This window comes from Pistacia vera, unplaced genomic scaffold (assembly GCF_008641045.1).
Source record: "Pistacia vera cultivar Batoury unplaced genomic scaffold, PisVer_v2 Contig343, whole genome shotgun sequence".
In the NCBI taxonomy this organism is placed as follows: domain Eukaryota; kingdom Viridiplantae; phylum Streptophyta; class Magnoliopsida; order Sapindales; family Anacardiaceae; genus Pistacia; species Pistacia vera.
The window spans coordinates 2,028,098-2,048,486 of NW_022196161.1; the positions used below are offsets into that span (position 1 = coordinate 2,028,098).

A 20,389-nucleotide genomic window follows, 5' to 3' on the forward strand; every position below is an offset into this window, starting at 1 on the left:
CTTATTTTTGTTACTGCCATATCTTGAACTTTCTATTTCCTAAACCATGGTACTATATTCGCCAAAAACACCTCTTTCTTTTATGTTCAAACACTTAATAAATTTGTAGTGTACTCTATTCACATGCCAGAAAAAAAAAAAAAAAAAAACAAAACAAAACAAAACAAAACAAAAAAAGCAAATAGAGTTGCCAAACATTACATGCAGTAAACCCTTAAAATAAACTCAAGCACCAAGAAAAATTCCTATATGTTGGGTGTACCTATTAGGTCATAGTCAACATAACATGGAATCGTACAACATTTCTTTATAGGCATTCTCTAAAATGTCTCAAATGCTAGGAACCCGCCTTAAGCATCCTCACTATGTAGTCCAAGAAGAAAAAACGAAGCAAACCTTTATCAGTACTTGTGTGACATCCTTCATTGTGCATACATACTCCTCCGTCAAATTTTCAACATAAACACCAGACTTGACATCTTCTCTTATCTAGAAGGAGAAGCAAACAGGGTCAAGGGAAACTGAATTTATGTAGGTTTTTTACTGGATGTGAGTGCTTCTGTTACCTGAAGATTTCTTTGGCTTGGATCCAACAAATCTGTGATTTGTTCATTGTAAATCTGCAATAATATGTGGATATATCAGGACATGCAACTTTAAATTACACAAGACCAAAAGGGATACTGTCCAGTCACAAAACCTCAAGAAAGAACGACCACATTGGTAATTTAGCTGCTTTTCAGCATGCTTGATTTGTTCCTACAAAGAAAGTACAAGGTTTAACATCATGAAAATGCAAAGGATTAATACCTCGACAAGTTGAATCCTTAAAAACTTGAACCTCAACTCATTTATGCGGGAAAAGAGTCGCTCAAAAATATAGGGAGTTAAGCCTTGTTGATCACTTGATAAGTTTTCTTCCAACAAGGCGTTAGCTGGTCCCCACATGGTATAAGTCTTTCCACTCCCTGTCTGGTGTAATCAATTTTTCAGATACATGAAGAAAGCTAATGGCATAATTACATGTAAAATAAGATATGAGTGGAGAGGAGAGGAGACAAAAGCAAGATAAAAGGTACCTGCCCATAGGCAAACACTGAACTGTTAAATCCAGCAAAACAATTTTCAATGAGAGCGAGTCCAACAAGCTGGAAAACATCCAGCTACAAAACAAACCTATATTTGAGCACCTTATGGTAATAATGCAAATAGTCTAGTAGAAAAGAGATAATACCTATGTCGAATCAATGTCAGCAACTGAATCAAATGTGAATGTCTGTCCATTGATTTTCAAAGCATCATTGCCAACTTACTGTACCATCATCTCCCCTTGTTCCTCTTCCTTATTTGCAGGTCACATTCAAACTATCACCTAATCCACACCATCCAAACTAGAGACATTAGAATCTACTTTGTATACAGTAGGGCAGTAAAGCTACTTAATTATATAACCTAGTATTTATTTTTAACTATGTACACAAATTTCCAATTTCTCTCTCTCTTCTAATAAAGAGCAAAAAAAAAGAAAAAAAAAAACTCAACAATTTCTCGCTTTTCCTCTCAGTAACAAATCAGAAGCTTTAAAATTTACATTTTCTCACGCTTGAGTCACTTTTTCCCCAAATACTGTCAAAATTTAAAAAAATAATATCAAATAACCACTGAAAAGAAGAAGATCGATATAATTACTTGAACATCCGAGTCGGGGACCCCAACCATTACGTTCTCGGGTAGTGTATCAGTGGCGAGCTTGCACTTGAATAGATTGGGCGGGCGTGGGGGCAGCGGACTCTTAATCTTGGAAGATGCCGGAGAAGGTGGAAGAAGTGAGTTCAAATCTGACGACGGAGCATTTTCTTTGGATGATCTTTGCTTCTACAATGACTTTAATTTTGAATTAGGGTTTGGAGACGACGAAAATGGCGACTCACATGAGTGGGTCTCTCTCAAGATTGTGTTTCTTGGCTGCATGAAGTGCTTCATTCCGATCAGTACACTACAGAGAGAGAAGAGAGAGTAGGGTTTGTTAATTTGGGCAAGATTGCTGAGATTGGGAGGGGTGGAGAGAGAAATGTAGCCGTTAGAGAGGGGTAAACTTCTGAATTTTGTAGACAGAGAATGAGAGTTGATTATTCACATTGTGGGGAATTTATACCCACAAACTGACAAAAGAATAAGAAAGTGAGGATCGGAAAAAGGGGAAAGTTATTTTGAAAGCATGATAATCCAAAAACAGAAGACGGTTTTGATTGATTTACAAGCGAGGGAATGAACATGGTCATCAAATCTTAAGCTCGGAAACATTTAATTTAAGTAGTGCACGTGCGCGCTGGACACGTGTACCCCACAGGAACTAGTGCTCAACCGCACACTGTTTGATCTGAAACCATGCAACTCACAACATCATTCCACGTGCCACACACAATTATTCCTCAACAATCTCAATACATAGAAAATCAACACAAAACTTCTCTTGGATTAACAAATCAACCAAATGTCTCCAATTCCTCCACCAATCCTCCGCCGTGGGAGGTCCTCAACCTCCTTGCTCACCACCTTGACCCCAGAGCCCTGGCCATAGCCTCTTGCGTCTCCAAGTCTTGGCTCATTTCCTTCTCCTTCGACCAAATTTGGCAACCCATATGCACCACTCATTACCCTTCTCTCTCTAACCTCAAACTCACCCACCCATCAGTCCCCTATCACCTCATTTACGCCGTCGCCTACTCCACCACCAAACGCCGCCAAAAACCCCCTTCCAGACCTCGCCTTTTCCTCCACGACCTCATCTTCGCCATCGACTTACGTATCAAGAACAATGTTCCGCTTGTGACCGTCGCAAAGCCTGTGAATGAACTTTGTGCCGACATCAATGGCGTGTTCAAGTTTGATGTTAATGTTGACAATTGTGAAGGTTTAGGGACGGTTGAGTTATTGGTAGAGGTGAAAATCGCTTGGAATGTGGTGTTAAAGGGATGGGGCGGTGCTTTTACGATGATGGATTGCGAAGGGAAGTTAAGTTTTATTCCAGGAGCTGAAGGGTGGTTCTCGGAGGAGTTGCCGTCGCCGGGGTGTTGTTTGAGTGATGTGGCAAGTAGGACGTGGCAGATATGAAGTTAGGGATTTGTAGTGGAAGAGGAAATGGTGGGAAAGTAAGGGTTGAGAAAGTGAGCGTGGGAATGTTGAGTATTGTAAATTGGAGATATGTTAATGTTGATGACGGACTTAGATACTTGCAACAATTTGTGTAAAATATTTTTGTTTATCGCTTAATGAAAATTTTGTTTCATGGCTGAAGAAGGTCTTTTATTCAATATGGATAAATGAAATCTTCCCTTTGGAAGCACTTTGTTTAATTATTTGGGATAGTATTTTTGAAATATTATTGTTAGGTAGAGTTTGATGGTTATTACTAAGTATAATTTAAAAATTAAAAATAGTTGAATAATTTATGATAGGATTTTGAGAATAGAGAAACACGTATGCATTTTGATTTAGAATATAAACAGGATAGGGAAACAAACGTGTTTGTTTAGTAATTGGAGTAGTATTTTTGAAATATTATTGTTAGGTAAAGTTTGGTGGTTATTACGAGATAGGTTTTGAAAATTAAAAATAGTTAAATAATTAACTATTTTAGAATAAGATTTTGAGAATAAGGAAATAAATATACATTTTAATTTGGAATACGATTTGATATTTTAGCTTTTTGTTTTGCAAATGCAGTAGAGCGGTATAGTTATTGGGAAAAAGAGCAACATCCCATGAATGCCCGCAAATTAAGCACATACCATCGATACCAATAAGGGCATGCATCCTACTATGATTCATGTATAAAGATCTTAAACTTTCCCATTTCATCTCTCTTACAAAATAATAGTATGGTTTACAGATTATAACTTAAAATTCATTTACATAGCATATATTTTTACTTAGTTCAAGCATAATTGGAATTTGTTTTAAACGTTAAAAAAAAAAAGTATTTTTTTTTTCTACATTCAGGTGCAAATTGATTGGATCGTCGATGTTTATTATAAAAAAGTTAAAAATAACAAGCATTATTTTGAAAATATTCTAACCCTCTCCAAGATAAAATAATGATTTCGCCCTGATTATGTCGGATACAAAGATGGTAATAAATGTTCTCAAGGGCCATAAGTACTCTGCGACCTCAACCTGCACTTTGAAAGATATGACCTGCAATCAAAATAAATTTGAAAAAAAAAAAAAAATCTCTTATTTTCATCTCATTGATCCATTATTGGTAGAATAATATCATTACACCTTTTGTGAGAGACTTCCAATTAAGAAAGCAATCGAAATGGTAATGCATTGTAGAATTGCTGAACTTTAAAAGAGGAATACTTATCCCAAATTTTATATCTCAAATAATCATTTATCACATGTGATCTTGACATATCTTTAAATATATAGTCATCTTACCTATATGTTAAGCTTATAGATATGTTGACACATCCTTTGAGATGTGAAATTTAGGATAAATGATATCATTGTTTGTTAGAAGAATAGCATACCAACCCACTGAATATAGCGTCTCAAAAGCATACAAGAATAACAGATGCCAACCACATTCATGATAAAGACCCGTTATGAGTGGATAGAACTAGAACCGGAACCAGAACCTATCCGAAACCAACACTTTGCAGGTAGGTTTCGGTTCCAATTTTTTGGAACCATTACTAGGGGTGAAAATCGAGTCGAGTGGCTCACGAGCTACTCAAACTCGACTTGGTATAGGCTTGAACTCGACTCGACATTAGTCGAGTCGAGTTTGAGTTCGAGTTCAATTAGTTAATCGAGTCGAGTTCGATCATAGTGGTACTCGACTCGATATGTTCACGAGTAAGATTAGGGGTCATATGAATTTAAAAGTTTTAAAAGTTGCAAATCCACCCTTATTGAAATAATGTAAAACACGATTGTATACAAAAATCCTTGAATCATTTTATCTCTTTCTCTCCTTCTTCACAAATCATCGTCGCTATCATTGTTTTCTTCCCTCTCCTTCGCTATCGCCATTTTCTTCCCTCTCCTTCATTGTCGCCGGTCACCATCTTGCTTCATCTCCTCTCTGCTTCTCAGACTCTCAAGTACTGTGAAACTGAAACCCCTAAGTGAAACTAGAGTCCACTTTCAGTCAAATTTTGTTGGTCTTGGAATGTTATTAGTGGGATTTTTGGGTTTTGGAATTTTAATGTGTGGTTTTTGGGTTTTTGGGTTATGTATAAACTGATGCATCAATGGGGTATTGGGGTTTATGTGTACATGATTGTTTCGGCTGAATGCATTGAGAAGTGTTTGGTGTGATTAGTTGCTAGAATTCCCAATTTAAGCATGATGCATTGAGAAGTGTTGGGTACATTGAGAAGCTGTTATATTTACAATTCGGCGAAGGTAAATTGAAAAATATTGCTAGTGATTTGTCATTTGTGTATTGGAAATGGTGTTTGCATGAGTGGAGATAGTTAGGTTGTTGAGAAATGAAACATGTAGATGCTAGGAAAGTTTACTTAAAAATAAAACATGTTATTTTATTAGATTAATTTCAAGTATCCTGTTTCTTTACTAGAAATTTAAAAAGCAAAGTCATTTTTGTAAACTTGTTAGCCCACGTCATGTCTAATTAAGATATAGTTAATAAGTTAAACTTGAAGGATAGTGATGTCACATTGTCACTGTCGTAGATCCATCATTGAAAGCTATGGAGAGGCTGTGATGGCCACATAAATTAGTTGTTTATTATAGAAGAGAATCAACTCATTAATTAATTGGTTGATTAATTTAAAAGAAACTGGGTTTGTGTTCTTGAAAGCATCATTAGGAAGTTAATTAAGGTAATAAGATGGTGACATTATTGTTAAAGAAATACAAATTGCAGAAACTTAAGAATAGAGACCAAACGCAAAGTTGTTGATAGCATTGTCTTCTTTCTATAGTGATGGAGTTTTGTTTTGGAAGATTAGTGGGTAATAATGGGCAATAATTTTGGTTAAGTTGTTGTTTTCTTAGTTCAAATTTATAAAAAAAGGGAGGGTGCTTGTGTTCCTAATTGTCAATTAGCATATTGTATTTAATAGTGTTTTAATTCTTCAATTATAGGTATGGATTCAACTAGTAGCCGACCCACTCCCACAGTTAATACGAATGTAAGTGAAACTGACGCTACTGCTAGTAGCCCCCTGAACAATGAAGAAGGTAATCCAATCCATAGAAATAAAATAGGCAAGACATATGTGGTTTGGTCAGATTTTACAAAGGTGGTTCTATGAAAAAGGCAGAATGCAACTATTGTAAGACTAGACTTACCATTAATGCATCTCGAAGCACTACTGCTTTTTCGAGACATTTGAAAGTGTGCGTTTTGCAAAATGGTTTCCCAGAGGCAAAAACAACAAATTAACTTTCCGCCCTCAGATTCCAGTGTTAGGGAAAGTGAGATGCCTGCTCTAATAGGTGGTAAGTTTGATATGACAGTTATGAGGGAACTTATTGTGTATTGGGTGCTTATGCATGAGCACCCATTTACCATTGTGGAGGAGGAGGGTTTAAACAATGTGCTCAAGTATGCAGCGCCATCCTAGGAAAAGATATCACGCGTTACTAGTAGAAGTGATTGCTTGAAGGTGTATGAAACGGGAAAAAAAAAAGTTGAAGAATTTGTTGAGGTGTGTTGATAAAATTAGTTTGACAATCGATTTGTGGAATTCGGGTAATCAAAAGATTGAATACATGGTTGTGAGGGGGCATTGGATAGATACTAATTGGAGGTTGACCAAGCGTGTGTTCAGTTTTGTTCATTTACCTCCTCCACGCAATGGAATTTATAGTGTTGATTGTATGTTTAAGTGTTTGAGGAAATGGGGAATTGAAAACAAGGTCTTCACAATCTCAGTTGATAACGCCTCAAGTAATGATCTGGCAATTAGGGTTATGAAGGATAATTTTTCAGTATCTAGGAAGCTCCCTTGCAGAGGTAATTTTTTTTAGCATAAATTTTTACTCCATTTGTTGAATAAAATCAATTTTCATTATATTGTATAGCTAATATTTCATTACTTGTTTTTTCATTTCTTGATTGTAGGTAAATTATTTCATGTTCGATGTTGTGCTCACATACTAAGTATAATGGTGCAAGATGGTCTTACTCAGATTAGGCACATCATTCATGATGTCCGTGATAATGTGTCATACATCAATCAATCGGAGAGTAGACTTACCATATTTTCAGAGATTATGCATCACATGCAATTGTCGTACTGGAAGTTAATCCTTGATTGTAAAACGAGATGGAACTCAACTTATGAGATGTTGACAACTGTACTGAAGTTTAGATTGGTGTTTTCCCATTACGTTGAGAGAGATCCACATTGTCATTCTTGTCCCACAACAGAAGACTAGGACAAAGTAGAAAAAGTGTGTGAGATTCTTCAAGTTTTTAGTGTTGTCACTAATATAATTTCTGGGAGTGATTATCCAACATCAAATAAATTTCTGGCTGAGGTTTGTAGGGTGAAAATATTGTTAGATAAACATGCAGATGATGAAAATGAGTTTGTTTGGAACATGGTAAGGAAGATGAAAGGCAAGTTTAATAAGTATTTGGGAGAGTGTAATTTGTTGATGGCTATTGTTGTTGTCTTAGACCCTAGGTGCAAAATAAGAGTGATTGAAGGTGCTTTCCCCAAGATATTTGGTGAGTTAGAATCACGGTTCAATGTTGCAAAAGTTCGGGAGGCGTTGTATGAGTTGTATGGGGAATACGTGGCTGATAGACAATCTTTAACCAACAACCGTAGTGTTGTCAATGAAAGGGTTAGTAGTGGGTTGTTTGAGGCTTCTAACTCTTTTCGTTGGTCAGTATTATTGAGTTATGTAGACGCAAATGAAGCGTTTGCATCTAAAAAATCTATTTTGGATCGTTATCTAGATGAATCATGTTACAAGTTTCAAAGGGATCGTGATTCTTTTAGTGCTTTACATTGGTGGAAAACGAACAGTTTAACGTTTCTTGTGTTATCTAATATGGCCCGTGATATATTAGTCATCCTATCACCACGGTGGCTTCAGAGTCTACTTTTAGTGCCAAGAGTAAAGTTATCGACACCTATCGAGCTTCATTGTTTCCGGAAACAATCCAAGTGCTACTATGTGGGGATGATTGGTGTCACTATCGAAATGGATTGAAGAAAAGGAGCAAAGAAAGTTCAATTCAATAAAATTAAAAATATTTTCTAGCTCCTTTAGTTAGAATTGTCTTTTATTGTACTTTAACATAAACTTTTTTATTTTTTCCTATATGTATTTTAGAGTGAGATACAGCCGATGGAGATTACACTTCCTATCCCTTCACCTGAACGTAACTAGGATATGGATTGGCAACTTATGATATATGTTATCACTTATCATCAACTTATGATCCACCAATGTTTTGCTCTTAGCTAGGATGTGTGGTTTTGTTCTTGGACGTTGAGAGGCAGCAGCTTATGGCCTTATGCTATTTCATGATATGCTACTTGATGATGAATTGATGATGAATTTATTATCACTCTTATATTTTTATTTATTATGTAATGGTTGTTTGAACTTTGATGTGAGTTAGGTCGCAAATACACAACAAATTGCAGTGGGGAAATCTGTCATTAAGCACTAATGTTTTTTTCAATTTTTTTAGATGAGCTCGAAATCGAGTTCGAACTCGAACTCGATTAAAACTTGATTATACAAACTCAAATTCGAATTCAATTTCCAATTTCAAGTACCGAATTCAAGTTCGAACTTGATTTCTCAGGCTCGATCATTGACAATCATGGATAACAAATCAAAAACCACTAAGAAACAAATTCCTAAAATACCTATGCAATTGGAAACTGAGACCAATTTAAAATATGATGGTTACATTCTTTCCCTCGACGCTAGAACTGAGGAAACTTTTCTTGTAGCTTGAAAGGATATTTCCAAGTAGCATCCTCCGGAAAAGAGTTGGACCAAAGAGCCACAATTACTAGGGTACATGGCAATTATTTCGTTTAACAACACTTCATATTTTGCTTGAGGAGTAATTGTTTCACCAATTCTTTTTTCTGCAAACTGTTGAAAAATAGCTTTTAGCAAAATCACATGGGGTAGAAGTGATAATGGAGAAAGGTTTAGGGACTTATATGTAATAGGCCAAAATGAGTTAGTTTGTCCCACATTGAAAAGGAATGAAAAGTGGGAAACTTTTGGGGCCTATATATAAGGACCTAAATCAATGTTATTTGTATCCCAAGATATAATTCCATTATACTTCTTTTGTTTAGGGTTCTTTCTTTAAGGACCCTTTAGTTTGTAAGTTTTGTTGTATCTCCCCTTTGTTTTGGGTATTTGTTGTATTGCCCAAAAGTTTGTAATATTGTTTGGAGATAGTGGAGTTTTCTTTTGCAGCACCCGAGGACGTAGGTTTCAATACCGAACCTCGTTAATTCCTGGTATTCTTTATTTTTGCATTTAATTTTGGCTATTTATTTATGCTTTACTACTTGTTATTATTATATTCAATAGCTAGCGTTAGAGTTTATGTTTCCGTTGCATAACACAAACAAGAAACATGGAAAACTGGATGAATTCTTGACTCTGAAGGCAAATCTAACTTGTAAGCAACCTTCCCTTTTCTCTTAACGATCCTATAAAGGGCTTCTTGGCTCTCTTCCAGCAATGGCATCTTTGTCTCTCAAACTCTGATATGTAACGCAGCCACACCAGTCTCAACTTTTGAAAAAAAATCAACTATGATTGTTTGCCGGTTAGCTCCAAGAATATGCGATCATATTGCTTCAACAATCTTTATAAATCATCAGGGTTTTCTTCAAGTAATATTTTTGTTAAAACGTTGGATTATNCTGAAAGCAGTACTATTGGGAAATGTTTACTCTAATAATAAATTTTAGGGATATTATCAATGTTTTCTGTATTTGCAAGAAAAAGGATACAATTTTTAAAAGAGATAAAACTCTGTTAATCAACCTTAAGTTTAACGAAAAAAAGATAAAAGACATAAATGTCCATATACTAATATTTATTAAAAAAAAAAAAAAAACCCTATGTTTTTTTCTAAAAAAATAACAATGAAAACTGAAAAAAGATATAATAATATTTATAAAAAAAATTATATATATATATATTAACATTAAGGATGTTCATTATAAAAAAAAGATATAATAATATAATACAAATTTATTTTTATAATTATACAAAATTTAAAACTATATGAAATTATAAAATATTATAAATTTGACCAAGTGTCATTTTCACCCGTTCCAAATGTTGAATCTAACTCCTTTTATGAACACTACTTTTAAGTGTTCTAAGTGCCCCTTCCATTGTTTACTGAAAACCAATAAATCATCAAAAAGTACCAACATAAACTTCCTCAAATACTCAAATACGGTTTAAAAATTATGTTCAAAAGGCTTTAGAATGTAGATGGACCATTAGTAAGGCCAAAAGCCATTACCAAGAACTCATAATGGTCTTCATGAATCTTAAAAGTTATTTTGTGGACATCAGCTAGAAGAACATAGCTCCATAGCTTCATGAATTTGGTGATAACCAGCCTTTAAATCCATCTTCGAGAAGAACATAGCTCCATGTAGGTCATCTAAAAGCTCATCTATCACCAGTATTAGAAACTTATCCTTGATTATGGTGTGATTTAATGCCCGATAATCCACACACATTCTCCAACTTTGATCCTTTTTCTTAACTAAAAGAATCGGAGAAGAAAATGGACTAATACTTTTCTGAATACTACTAAGTTCAAGCATAACATTAACTAGTTATTAAATCTCACTTTTTGCACATGAGGGTATTTATAAGGCATTATGTTTAGAGGTACCTTATCTAGTAACAACGAAATATGATGGTCTTGAGTTCTGGTTGGCGATAATCCCATTAGCTCCAAGAATATGCGATCATATTGCTTCAACAATCTTTATACATCATCAGGGTTTTCTTCAAGTAATATTTTTGTTAAAACATTGGATTATACTTCCAATGGGATGGAAAAAATATGGGCAACGGCTACTTGCGGCACTTGTTTAAGATCTTTCTCCATATGAGTAGTAGAAACTGATTTCAAGGGCCTGGTAGTTGATCCTCGCAGCACAAACCTTTTCCCTTCGAAATTAAACTTCATCCACAAATTCTTGTTCTTTTATGTCGAAACAGGAAATCACGTTTTTGCAAATTCGCTACGGCAAATTTATTTTGCTATTGCAAACAATCACGTAAACACCAATTTCACTACAGCGAAGCCCAACTCACTATAACAAATTAGTTATTGGAATTTGTTAGCGAATTCACTCGCTAGAGGGAATTCAACAACTTTTGAATTCCAACTTCTTCTTCACTTAGATCAATCTCCTATGATCATTTAGGATCAAGTAAATAGTCCTAAACTTCTTAAGTAAATATAAATCTTATTTTAGCTGTATTTTTTCAGCTTCCTAAGACTTTCAAACAATTTTGTGAAGAAGCTACCTATGCGATTCACTTGTCCTACACATCGTTCTTCATTCCTTAGCTAAACTAAATTATTCACTCATATTCCAGAATTTAAACTTCAATTTATCAATTCTGAAACTTCTCCTCAATTAATGTTGAATAAAGAAAGGTTGACAATTACTTCTCACAACTTTCTCCAACAAACGTTGGCATGGCAACTCGCATTTTGTCAGGCGGGACCCATTGTTAGGCGGACAGGACCCATTGCGAGCTGACACATCGCGTTTGTGAGAGAAAATTAGTGAGAAGAGTTTGTGAGTGTAGTATTACTAATTAATGTTTGCTTCTGTATTGATTCTTTATTTTTTCATTAGTAGTTCTTTAGCGATATTTAGTAATCTTCATCAATATCTACGACTCAAGACTTTGCTCAAACTCTGACTGACTCAATGCTGACATCAATACAACTCTCTATGTTTACTCACACATACCTCTCATATGACTCCATCTTGTATTACTCTTAATAATACTTATTTTGTATCTTTATACAAAGACAAGACTTATACATTACTAACAAATCAAATCTTGTCACATACTAACATAGAGAAAGTTCTTCTCAAACTCCATATAGAGATATTAGTACTCAGCAATACCATTTTGATTGTAATGTTTCTTCTCTCCTTCTTGTCTTCAACAAATGACTCAATACTAATTAACTCACCTCAACTAGTACTTTTTTCTTTCTCTTGATACAGTTCATATTAGCTTCAACAAAATAATATAGAAAAATGTTTACTTTCTCATGTATTGTTCTCAAACTTTATGATGTTCTGTTTCTTTCTTTCCTATGCATCACTTGATACATTTCTCTTCAGATAATCCAATATAGCTCAAGCATTCCTCAAACATTTTCATGTTTTTTCCCTATGACATATGTTTTCTCAAACATACTTGACAATGGATATTCGCAAACGTACAAAATCGTGCAAGTAATATAGTTTGAATAAACGTATGTCAAATCCTAGAGAATTACTAGTTACCAAGTACCAAATAAATTATCCTATTACTATTAGATTAAACGAAACATTAAGAAATGAATCAAACTAAAATTAACAAATTAAAAGAAAACAAAATTTAAACAGAGAGTAATACTACACCGACAACCCTTTCTCACAAACTTTTTCTCACAACTCTAACATGGCAGTTCGCAATTGGTCAACTCGCAATTAATTAGTAGGACCCATGTGGGATTCGTTGTGAACTGACCAATTTCGAGCTATCACGTCAGAGTTGTGAAAGAAAGTTTGTGAGAGAGGGTTGTTGATGTAGTATTATTCTTAAACAAATATGTTGGTTGTAATGTAATTTGATTAAACCTAGAGCATAGACTTCACATCAATTCTACTCCTATGTATTGATAATTATTGCTAATATCATGAAACTTTTTCTATAGACCAAATTTTCTAGAATTCCAAAAACTTTCTCTCGAACAATTATCGGATTAACACTTTATTACTAACCCAAGATATCTCTAAATTGGATTTAAGTCTTAAGAGATCATTCTATGGAATTTACTAAAGCCTCACAGATCACGGTAACCTATCTCTAGCATTCACTCAACCTATGGTTTTATTACATTAGACTAATTAGATTTCATCTCTCGATTTCAACCTAGTCTATTAGATCAATCAACTCTTGGTATCAAAAGAATTGAAGCATTAAGAACCATAATAAAATATAGAAAAGAATGCTTAACAAATATTAACAATAATTAATGAATACATATTCATAAATTTGGGCTACATCTTAACCCTAGATAATAAATTTAGTTCATCATTGTACTGAAAGAAAAAACCAAGGTAAAAACAATAAACATAGGTTCAAGAAGATATATTAAGAAAACATAATTCTTCATCCGAATAGCATTTTTAAGCATTTATAACCTAAAAAGCACATAAAATATATGTGATCCCATAAAATATATTTATGAAATAATTAAGCCAAATCATACAATTTGAACCTAATTTCTCACAAATAATACTAGTAAACCACTAAGTAAAAGGGTATTTTCAAGCACCCATCACAATCCCCAACCAGCTTCTTGCTAGTCCCTAGCAAACTAAGCGATAAAAATTGTCTTCTAGCTTTGAAATCACAAACAAAACCAACCTAAATGTAAGCTAACCTAAATCACTTCTGTAGATTGTCATGATTGCCTTTAACTTATGCAACAAGCTTTTAAACCACTAGGCGGCCCTAGTTGGACGAGTTGTAATCTCGTGAGGGTTCTAGTGATAATACCCTCAAATATCCAGACTAAACCTAACTTAGACTCAAGACTAAAAACAAACAAAAACAATAGTTCTTGGATCAACTCATATAATTGTCTCAAAAATTTCATACACACATAACAAATATAATAATTAAGAATCACCCTAGCACCAAGATAATTCAAACATCAACTCCATTTTCGTTATCGACCCTCAAACATCCATCAAACCACAAACCAATAATCTAAAAATCTGAATGGTTTTATGCACAACATTCATAGACAAAGAATTGATCTCTAGTATTCGCATTATGACTCACATGGAAATCATAGAATCAAACTCCATATGCGCACTTTTCAAACCACTCTCCACTAATGTAGACTTATCACACTACCTCGGATCAATAGGTCTTTATAAAGGTTGTAACGTTAGGCCAAGGTGTGGGGTCCTGAAAGAATAAAAATGATTTACACAAAAATTACTAGACTTGACCTTTACAATCACACTTCCCTTTGCACCCAACTTTTCTCATACTTTATCGAGCTTTTCATTCCAAAATAACATAAACCCCTAGCATATTTTCACACTCCTGCAACGTTTCTCAATACTCACTTCTTCCTAACTTTCCTTTCCTTCTTTTTTTTTAATCAATTTTTTTCTTTCTTTTTCTTTTTCCATTTTTTTCATCATATTTTTTTTCTCTTTTTTTTTTTTCTATGAGGAAAATAACTTGTAAGGAAGAAAGCAACATACAACCCCACCTTAATATTCTAAACACCCCACAACCCCCAACCTATTTCTTTGCATAAATTCGGGTTGTGGGAAGAAAACTTCACAACTCTCCACCCTCACTTGTCTAAGTACTCTCACCAAGCTTGCGCTAGAACTAAGTCTCTTAAAAAGTTAGGAATGTGTTTTAAGCTCATCATCAAGGTAAGTTATAGTAAGCTAAATGAAAGAAAAACAAGGCAAAAATGTGTTTATAAAGGCTCAAAGGGTTAACTAGTGATAGTTAGACCTGGCAAAATGGGCGAGTGGGCCAGGTATGGGTCGGGTCTAAACGGGTGCAGGTCTTACGAGTATGGGCCCAAAACGGGTCGATTTAAAAGGGCCCAAAACGGGTCGATTTAAAAGGGCCCAATATTTTGGACCCGCACCCTACCCTATGTGGGTATGGGTGGACCCACGAGTGTTCGTACCGATTGTCCTTTCATTCCTCATCAACCAAATAAACCCACATAAAAAAATCTGAAAAAAGAAAAAATTTATAGAAGAAAACCAACAGCGGGCCGTCGGAGAATCGTATTACAATGGTTTCCAAAAGAATACAAATGATTGACATTTGTTATCTGCAGAACAATAAGAATAGAGCAAGAAGAGCAACCGTCAATGTTACTAGATTGTAGCCGAGGAGAAGCTAAAGACGTCAGAGAATCGACTCCAAGAACTGGAGCTGTTGAAGAGTGAAGAGTAAAGACGAAAGAGAAAGTGATACGCATACCTTGATGCACCGACAGTGGAGACTACAAACGTGGCTGATGAGAAATGAAGACAGGAAAAGCAGTGACGATGGAGTTAGGGATTTAGGTGACGATGAGTTTGAGAGAAGGTTGATGAGAGACGGAGGGAGTGAGTTTGAGTTAGGGATTTTGCGATTTGGGGCAAAATGAAAAGGGGAAAGGATTTTTTTTTTTAAAAAAAAAAAAACCAAACGGATACCCGCTTGACCCGTTGGCAAAACGGGTCAGGCGTATGGGTAGAAGAAAAACGAGCCCAATATTAAAGACCCACATAACATACAAAATTCGGCTAACTCTAAATCATGCCCGAGGACCAACTAAAATGAGTTATTTAAACTTGATATGTGAATATTTGTTACCTTCCAATGAAGTTTCAGCGCCAATGAACCTTCCTAAGGTATATCTAAAGCTTCCTGGACGCAATGAGTGGGCATAGACGCTTTCAGAACACTTTTGGAGCTAGTATGTGTGAATCCTTTACTAATTTGTGTTGAAAACTAAATTTTAACACACAAAAAAAAACTAAATAAATGAACACAAGAAGGCTCGGCCATGTAGGAGAGAATTCTGAGAGCAAAATTTTGATCTAAAACTCAAATGGCATGTAATAGTGATTTTTGGCTTATTTATATAGTTAGTGGAATTGGACAATTTTATTTTAGCCCAAAACTTTACATGACATCCATGCAAGTATTACTCCACCAATCATATCTTGTTTTAGCCCACTATTACTAAATATTTGACAAGACAATCATGTCTTTCTCCACAAATATAGTAAACCATTTAATACATTTAATCATGTCTCCAAATGTCCCCCGTGACTTGTCTAATTTAATTTCACAAACTATTTTAAATAGTTTAAATTATATTAGACTAATTTTTTGTTCACGTATGTTGTTCAGGATAACTTTTATCAGCTACCTAGGGGACCCATATGGAAATGTTTAATAACAAGCTTCAACGTATTCAATTTTGTATCCCTTTATCTTATAAATGTAAGGTACCGAATGCGTTAGCGTTGTCTGACTCCACCACAGGGACAATGCTACACTCCTGAATTAAACATTTTGTTTATCAGAAACTTTAATAATTTGATCCAATTAAATTATCTCATTAAAGTCTAATTATTTAGCGATAGCTACATATTTACCCTCATGGAATACCGATAATTGGAACTAGGTCGCTAAATCGATATACCCTTCTAGTTACATCTTTTCCTTGCAACCAGTTTTACTCCCACTAGATGATGAATGTTTCTGAACACTTTATCAAACGCTTGGCCAAGTCTCATCATTCAAGACCCTATAAAACCCACAAGGCAGTATCCCTTAAACCTTTTGAAGTTATAAATTCCATATCTATGGAATTGTGTTCTCAGACCCATATAGTCACAATCCCAATCAACCAGGGTATTAATCTGTTAAATAACAAAATCTCACCTTTTACTCTAATCAAAGACCGTAACCTACAAATCAAAGGTACACTACCTACTTAGGAATAAGGTACATATGCCTAAGCACTAAAGTGTGAAGTTTATGCCAATTTTGTTATGATAGTTACGTAGAATTACTAACTTCACTTGGTCCAGTTCAATGCATATCGAATGCAGAAGTGTCTCTGCCCTAAAATCCTCATTTTAGTGATTTGAGATTCATCACCCCCACGGAGGCAGACAACACAACAACTTTATAAAAATAGTGCCTAGCTCTTGTTTTATGGTTGTGAACATAATTTCGAGCTACGATAAAATCTCGTATCTCCCATATATGATTGTAAGATTTTGGATCTAGGATGAATTAGGAAGTTGATAGGACTCTTAATCCTATTTTGAAATAAAAATAGGCTAATGGGCAGGAGCCTAAGTGGACTTCTGTTACCAGGCCCAACTCGTAGGATGGCCTTGGTCATAGAGAAACCCAATCTATGAAATGGGCTAACTTGTAGAAGGGCGTGGACCCAGTCAGGATTGAGCCATGGCATTGGGCCATGCATTGTTTGTTTCGTATTTGGACCTAACAAGGCCCGTTTAGGGGTGTATACGAGCCGAGCCGAGTCAAGTATATGGATACTTGAGCTCGAGTTGAGCTTGTTCGAGCTTGAATACTAGGACTCGAGCTCGCAACTATGGGTGGGTACTCGAGCTCGAGCTTCGAGTTTATTGTGAGAAAGGGGATGTTTTTCATTTTAAAACCTTAAAAATAAAAAAAGTTACAAAACTGGCAATTTGGCCTTTAGAGTGTGATGAGGCTCGCAAGCCTATCAAGCTAAGCTTCGCCCCATTCGAACTCTGCTCGACACTCTAAACGAGCCACTCGAGCTTGAGCTCAACTCGATTGACTTCAAATCGAGTGTGACCTTTCAGGAGTCAAACTCAAGTAGCTTGCGAACTACTCAACTCGCTTCTCATTCCTAGGCCCATTACGATTTTTGGCCCATACAATAATTTTTATATAATCAATATTATGTAGTAACATACATTCATAAAATGTCTTTAACCAATTAAATTAATTTAACTTAGGACTTCTAAGGGCTTGAGTCAAAGTTAAGTTCATTTTGAAATGTTTGTTATGCCCTTTTATCCATCTTTGATGGTAAAAACAAGAAGGCAGTGTAGGGATTGGTGTAAAAAAACTATTTTTTTAAGTTAGATAGCATTTGGGAACTTGTCTGATAACTGTATAGTATTTGACTATTGAAAAATTCAGAATGAATAAGACTGAATTGAGTATTTATATTTTATAATATATTTATTTGTAAAAATTTAATATAAATATTAAGTTTTTGTTTTTATAAATTTTAAATATCTGAAAACTAATGTTTTTATGTAGATATCCTTATCAATATTAAATATGATATATTTTTAAAGTTTGTATTACAAACCATGAATTTGATAGAATATAAAGAAAGTATTTTAATTTTAATAATTTTTACGCCACTCTTTCACGATAATATTGAATTTAGTTCAATTCAATTTCGTATAATTGAGTCAGTGGCAGCTATAGAATTATTATTTTAATAAGGTGTGAGAGGGCGTATAGCTGTCAGCTTTGCGTAATGGACTTTTGCTCTGAAATAAAGGGAAACGGCTTAAACATACTCAAAGTTTCCTGAATAGATAAAGTGGTATCAAAAGTTTTAAAAATGATAAATACCCATTTTTAGTCATTCTGTTAAGAATTTTTATCTGTTAAAAGATAAAAATAGTAAAAAGATTAGAATATCCATCAATCTCCATTCCCAACACGCTCCAACAAAGGCCAATATCACTGTTTATCATCGAATTTTTCAAAAAAATGCTAAATCTGATCAAAAAATCGATCGATGACGTAAAAGAGTTGTTCAAACAGGCTTAGGGTGAGAATAGATATGGAGAAAAAGATTTAAAATTTAAAATTTAAAAATTTTGTAACAATAGATAAAATTATTATACTATTTTTTAGTAGATGAAAATTCTTAACAGAATATGACATAGAGTATTTATTTATCATTTTTAAATCTTTGAGGTATCAATCGTCCAAACTTGGTAGGTGGAAGCCGTTCGGCCCTGAAATAAAATAGTAAAAACTTCGGCAAGCTTCTATGCTGGCGGCGCTGGATAACCTGTTTTTCAGATTCAACGCCTATGCCTATGCCTTTCCTCTTTTTATTTCCTAATTTTGGATTTCTTTTTTGCCTTTTCAGTTAAATTCTTGCTTGTTTTATAATTCAATGGCTACTACTTTTGTCTTTGATAATAATAATAATAGTCAACATAAAATCTTTGTTGTTATCAAAATAAATTCAGAAATTATTTTTAGTTATAAGTCCTTTATACTTACCAATTTTTTATTTTTCCTTTTTAATGAACCCGAAATATGTATGGGTGTATTTATTTTATTATTTTGAGTAGTATTTTTGAAATATTATTGATAGATAGAGTTTTGTGATTATTACGAGATAGAATTTAAAAATTAACAAAAAAACTAATAAATTTGCTAATTTAACTTCACACCCCAATATATAAAAATTTTATAAAATGACAAAAACATCCCTATCACACACGGTTGTCACTTGTCAGATTCCGACTATTATCGCTGGAATCTGGCATTAAATGTTTTGCGGTAAGATTTTCATCAAATTAATGCTTTTGTAAATATGTTATTCATTTGAAAAAAAAAAAAAAATTAAGGAATTGTACATGTTTAAATACACCAAAGAACGATAAGTTCTATTGATATTTTATTTCCTCCGTTGAAAAAACTTAATTATTTGTCATTCAAATACCAAATTTGATTGAAGCAGAATTATTTGTTCTATTTTTTATTAAATAATTTTTCCAAAACCACGATTAGCTTCACACTATATTTTACTTATTGACACAAATATAATGTTGTTATTTTCATTAATTAAAATTATATAAACATTTGTATTATTAAATTAACTTTAATTTTAAACAAAACCTTACCGCAAAATAAAACAAGCTAAAAATATTTTAATCTACATTAAATAATATTGTGACTCCAGTTCCATTGGAGAAAATTTAGGTGTAAATTCCAAAAGGTGGTTGTCCAATTGAGATGGGCTTTCCAGGTATTTGATGGACCTCATGGGAACCGACCCGTTATCCATCCACTGACAAGAGGAGGAGGTTGTCGCTGCTCTGTGACCAGCCTCGCGCTGTGCCCTCCACTTTAGGAACCACATGGTTTAGGCTTTCGCCCAGACCACAAGGCTCAACTCTCTACTTGGATTGGGCGAGTCAGCATAGGCCTCATCAAGCCCAACCTTAGATGCCCCGGCAGCATCCAACCACTTTGTTGCCCCACTTGGTTACAGGCCCTAGTTACTGAGCCCGGCTACAAGCCCTCTTTTGCCAAGTCGTTTATAAGGCATTGTGTTGTATGTTGTTTTTTCGATGTGGGACAAATCGTTAACCTTAATAGCAACTTCTCATAATTTGTGTTGCTATTTGACTATCCACAATCCTTATAGAGTGAAAAGGATCAAACGAATTAACAAAATAACAACTTTAGGGTGAAATTTCATAAATGATATTGGTAAAAATTACGCAAAAAAACTTTAAATATTAATAAGATGGAGTTTTATTTCTTAACATAT

The 20,389-nt window shown here is 34.3% G+C and overlaps 2 long non-coding RNA genes and 1 pseudogene across 2 annotated transcripts; 1 reads left to right on the top strand and 2 right to left on the bottom strand.

Annotated features, from left to right (window-relative positions):
* Nucleotides 1-348: 348 nt before the first annotated feature.
* Nucleotides 349-761, bottom strand: LOC116138646. Its single transcript, XR_004129327.1, has 3 exons — nucleotides 701-761; nucleotides 567-620; nucleotides 349-489 (listed from the first exon to the last, which is right to left on the bottom strand). It is a non-coding gene; the product is annotated as an uncharacterized LOC116138646 (long non-coding RNA).
* Nucleotides 762-846: 85 nt separating this feature from the next.
* LOC116138645 lies at nucleotides 847-1,350 on the bottom strand. Its single transcript, XR_004129326.1, has 3 exons — nucleotides 1,235-1,350; nucleotides 1,080-1,163; nucleotides 847-972 (listed from the first exon to the last, which is right to left on the bottom strand). It is a non-coding gene; the product is annotated as an uncharacterized LOC116138645 (long non-coding RNA).
* Nucleotides 1,351-2,388: 1,038 nt separating this feature from the next.
* On the top strand, nucleotides 2,389-3,251 carry LOC116138701 (annotated as a pseudogene).
* Nucleotides 3,252-20,389: the final 17,138 nt, after the last annotated feature.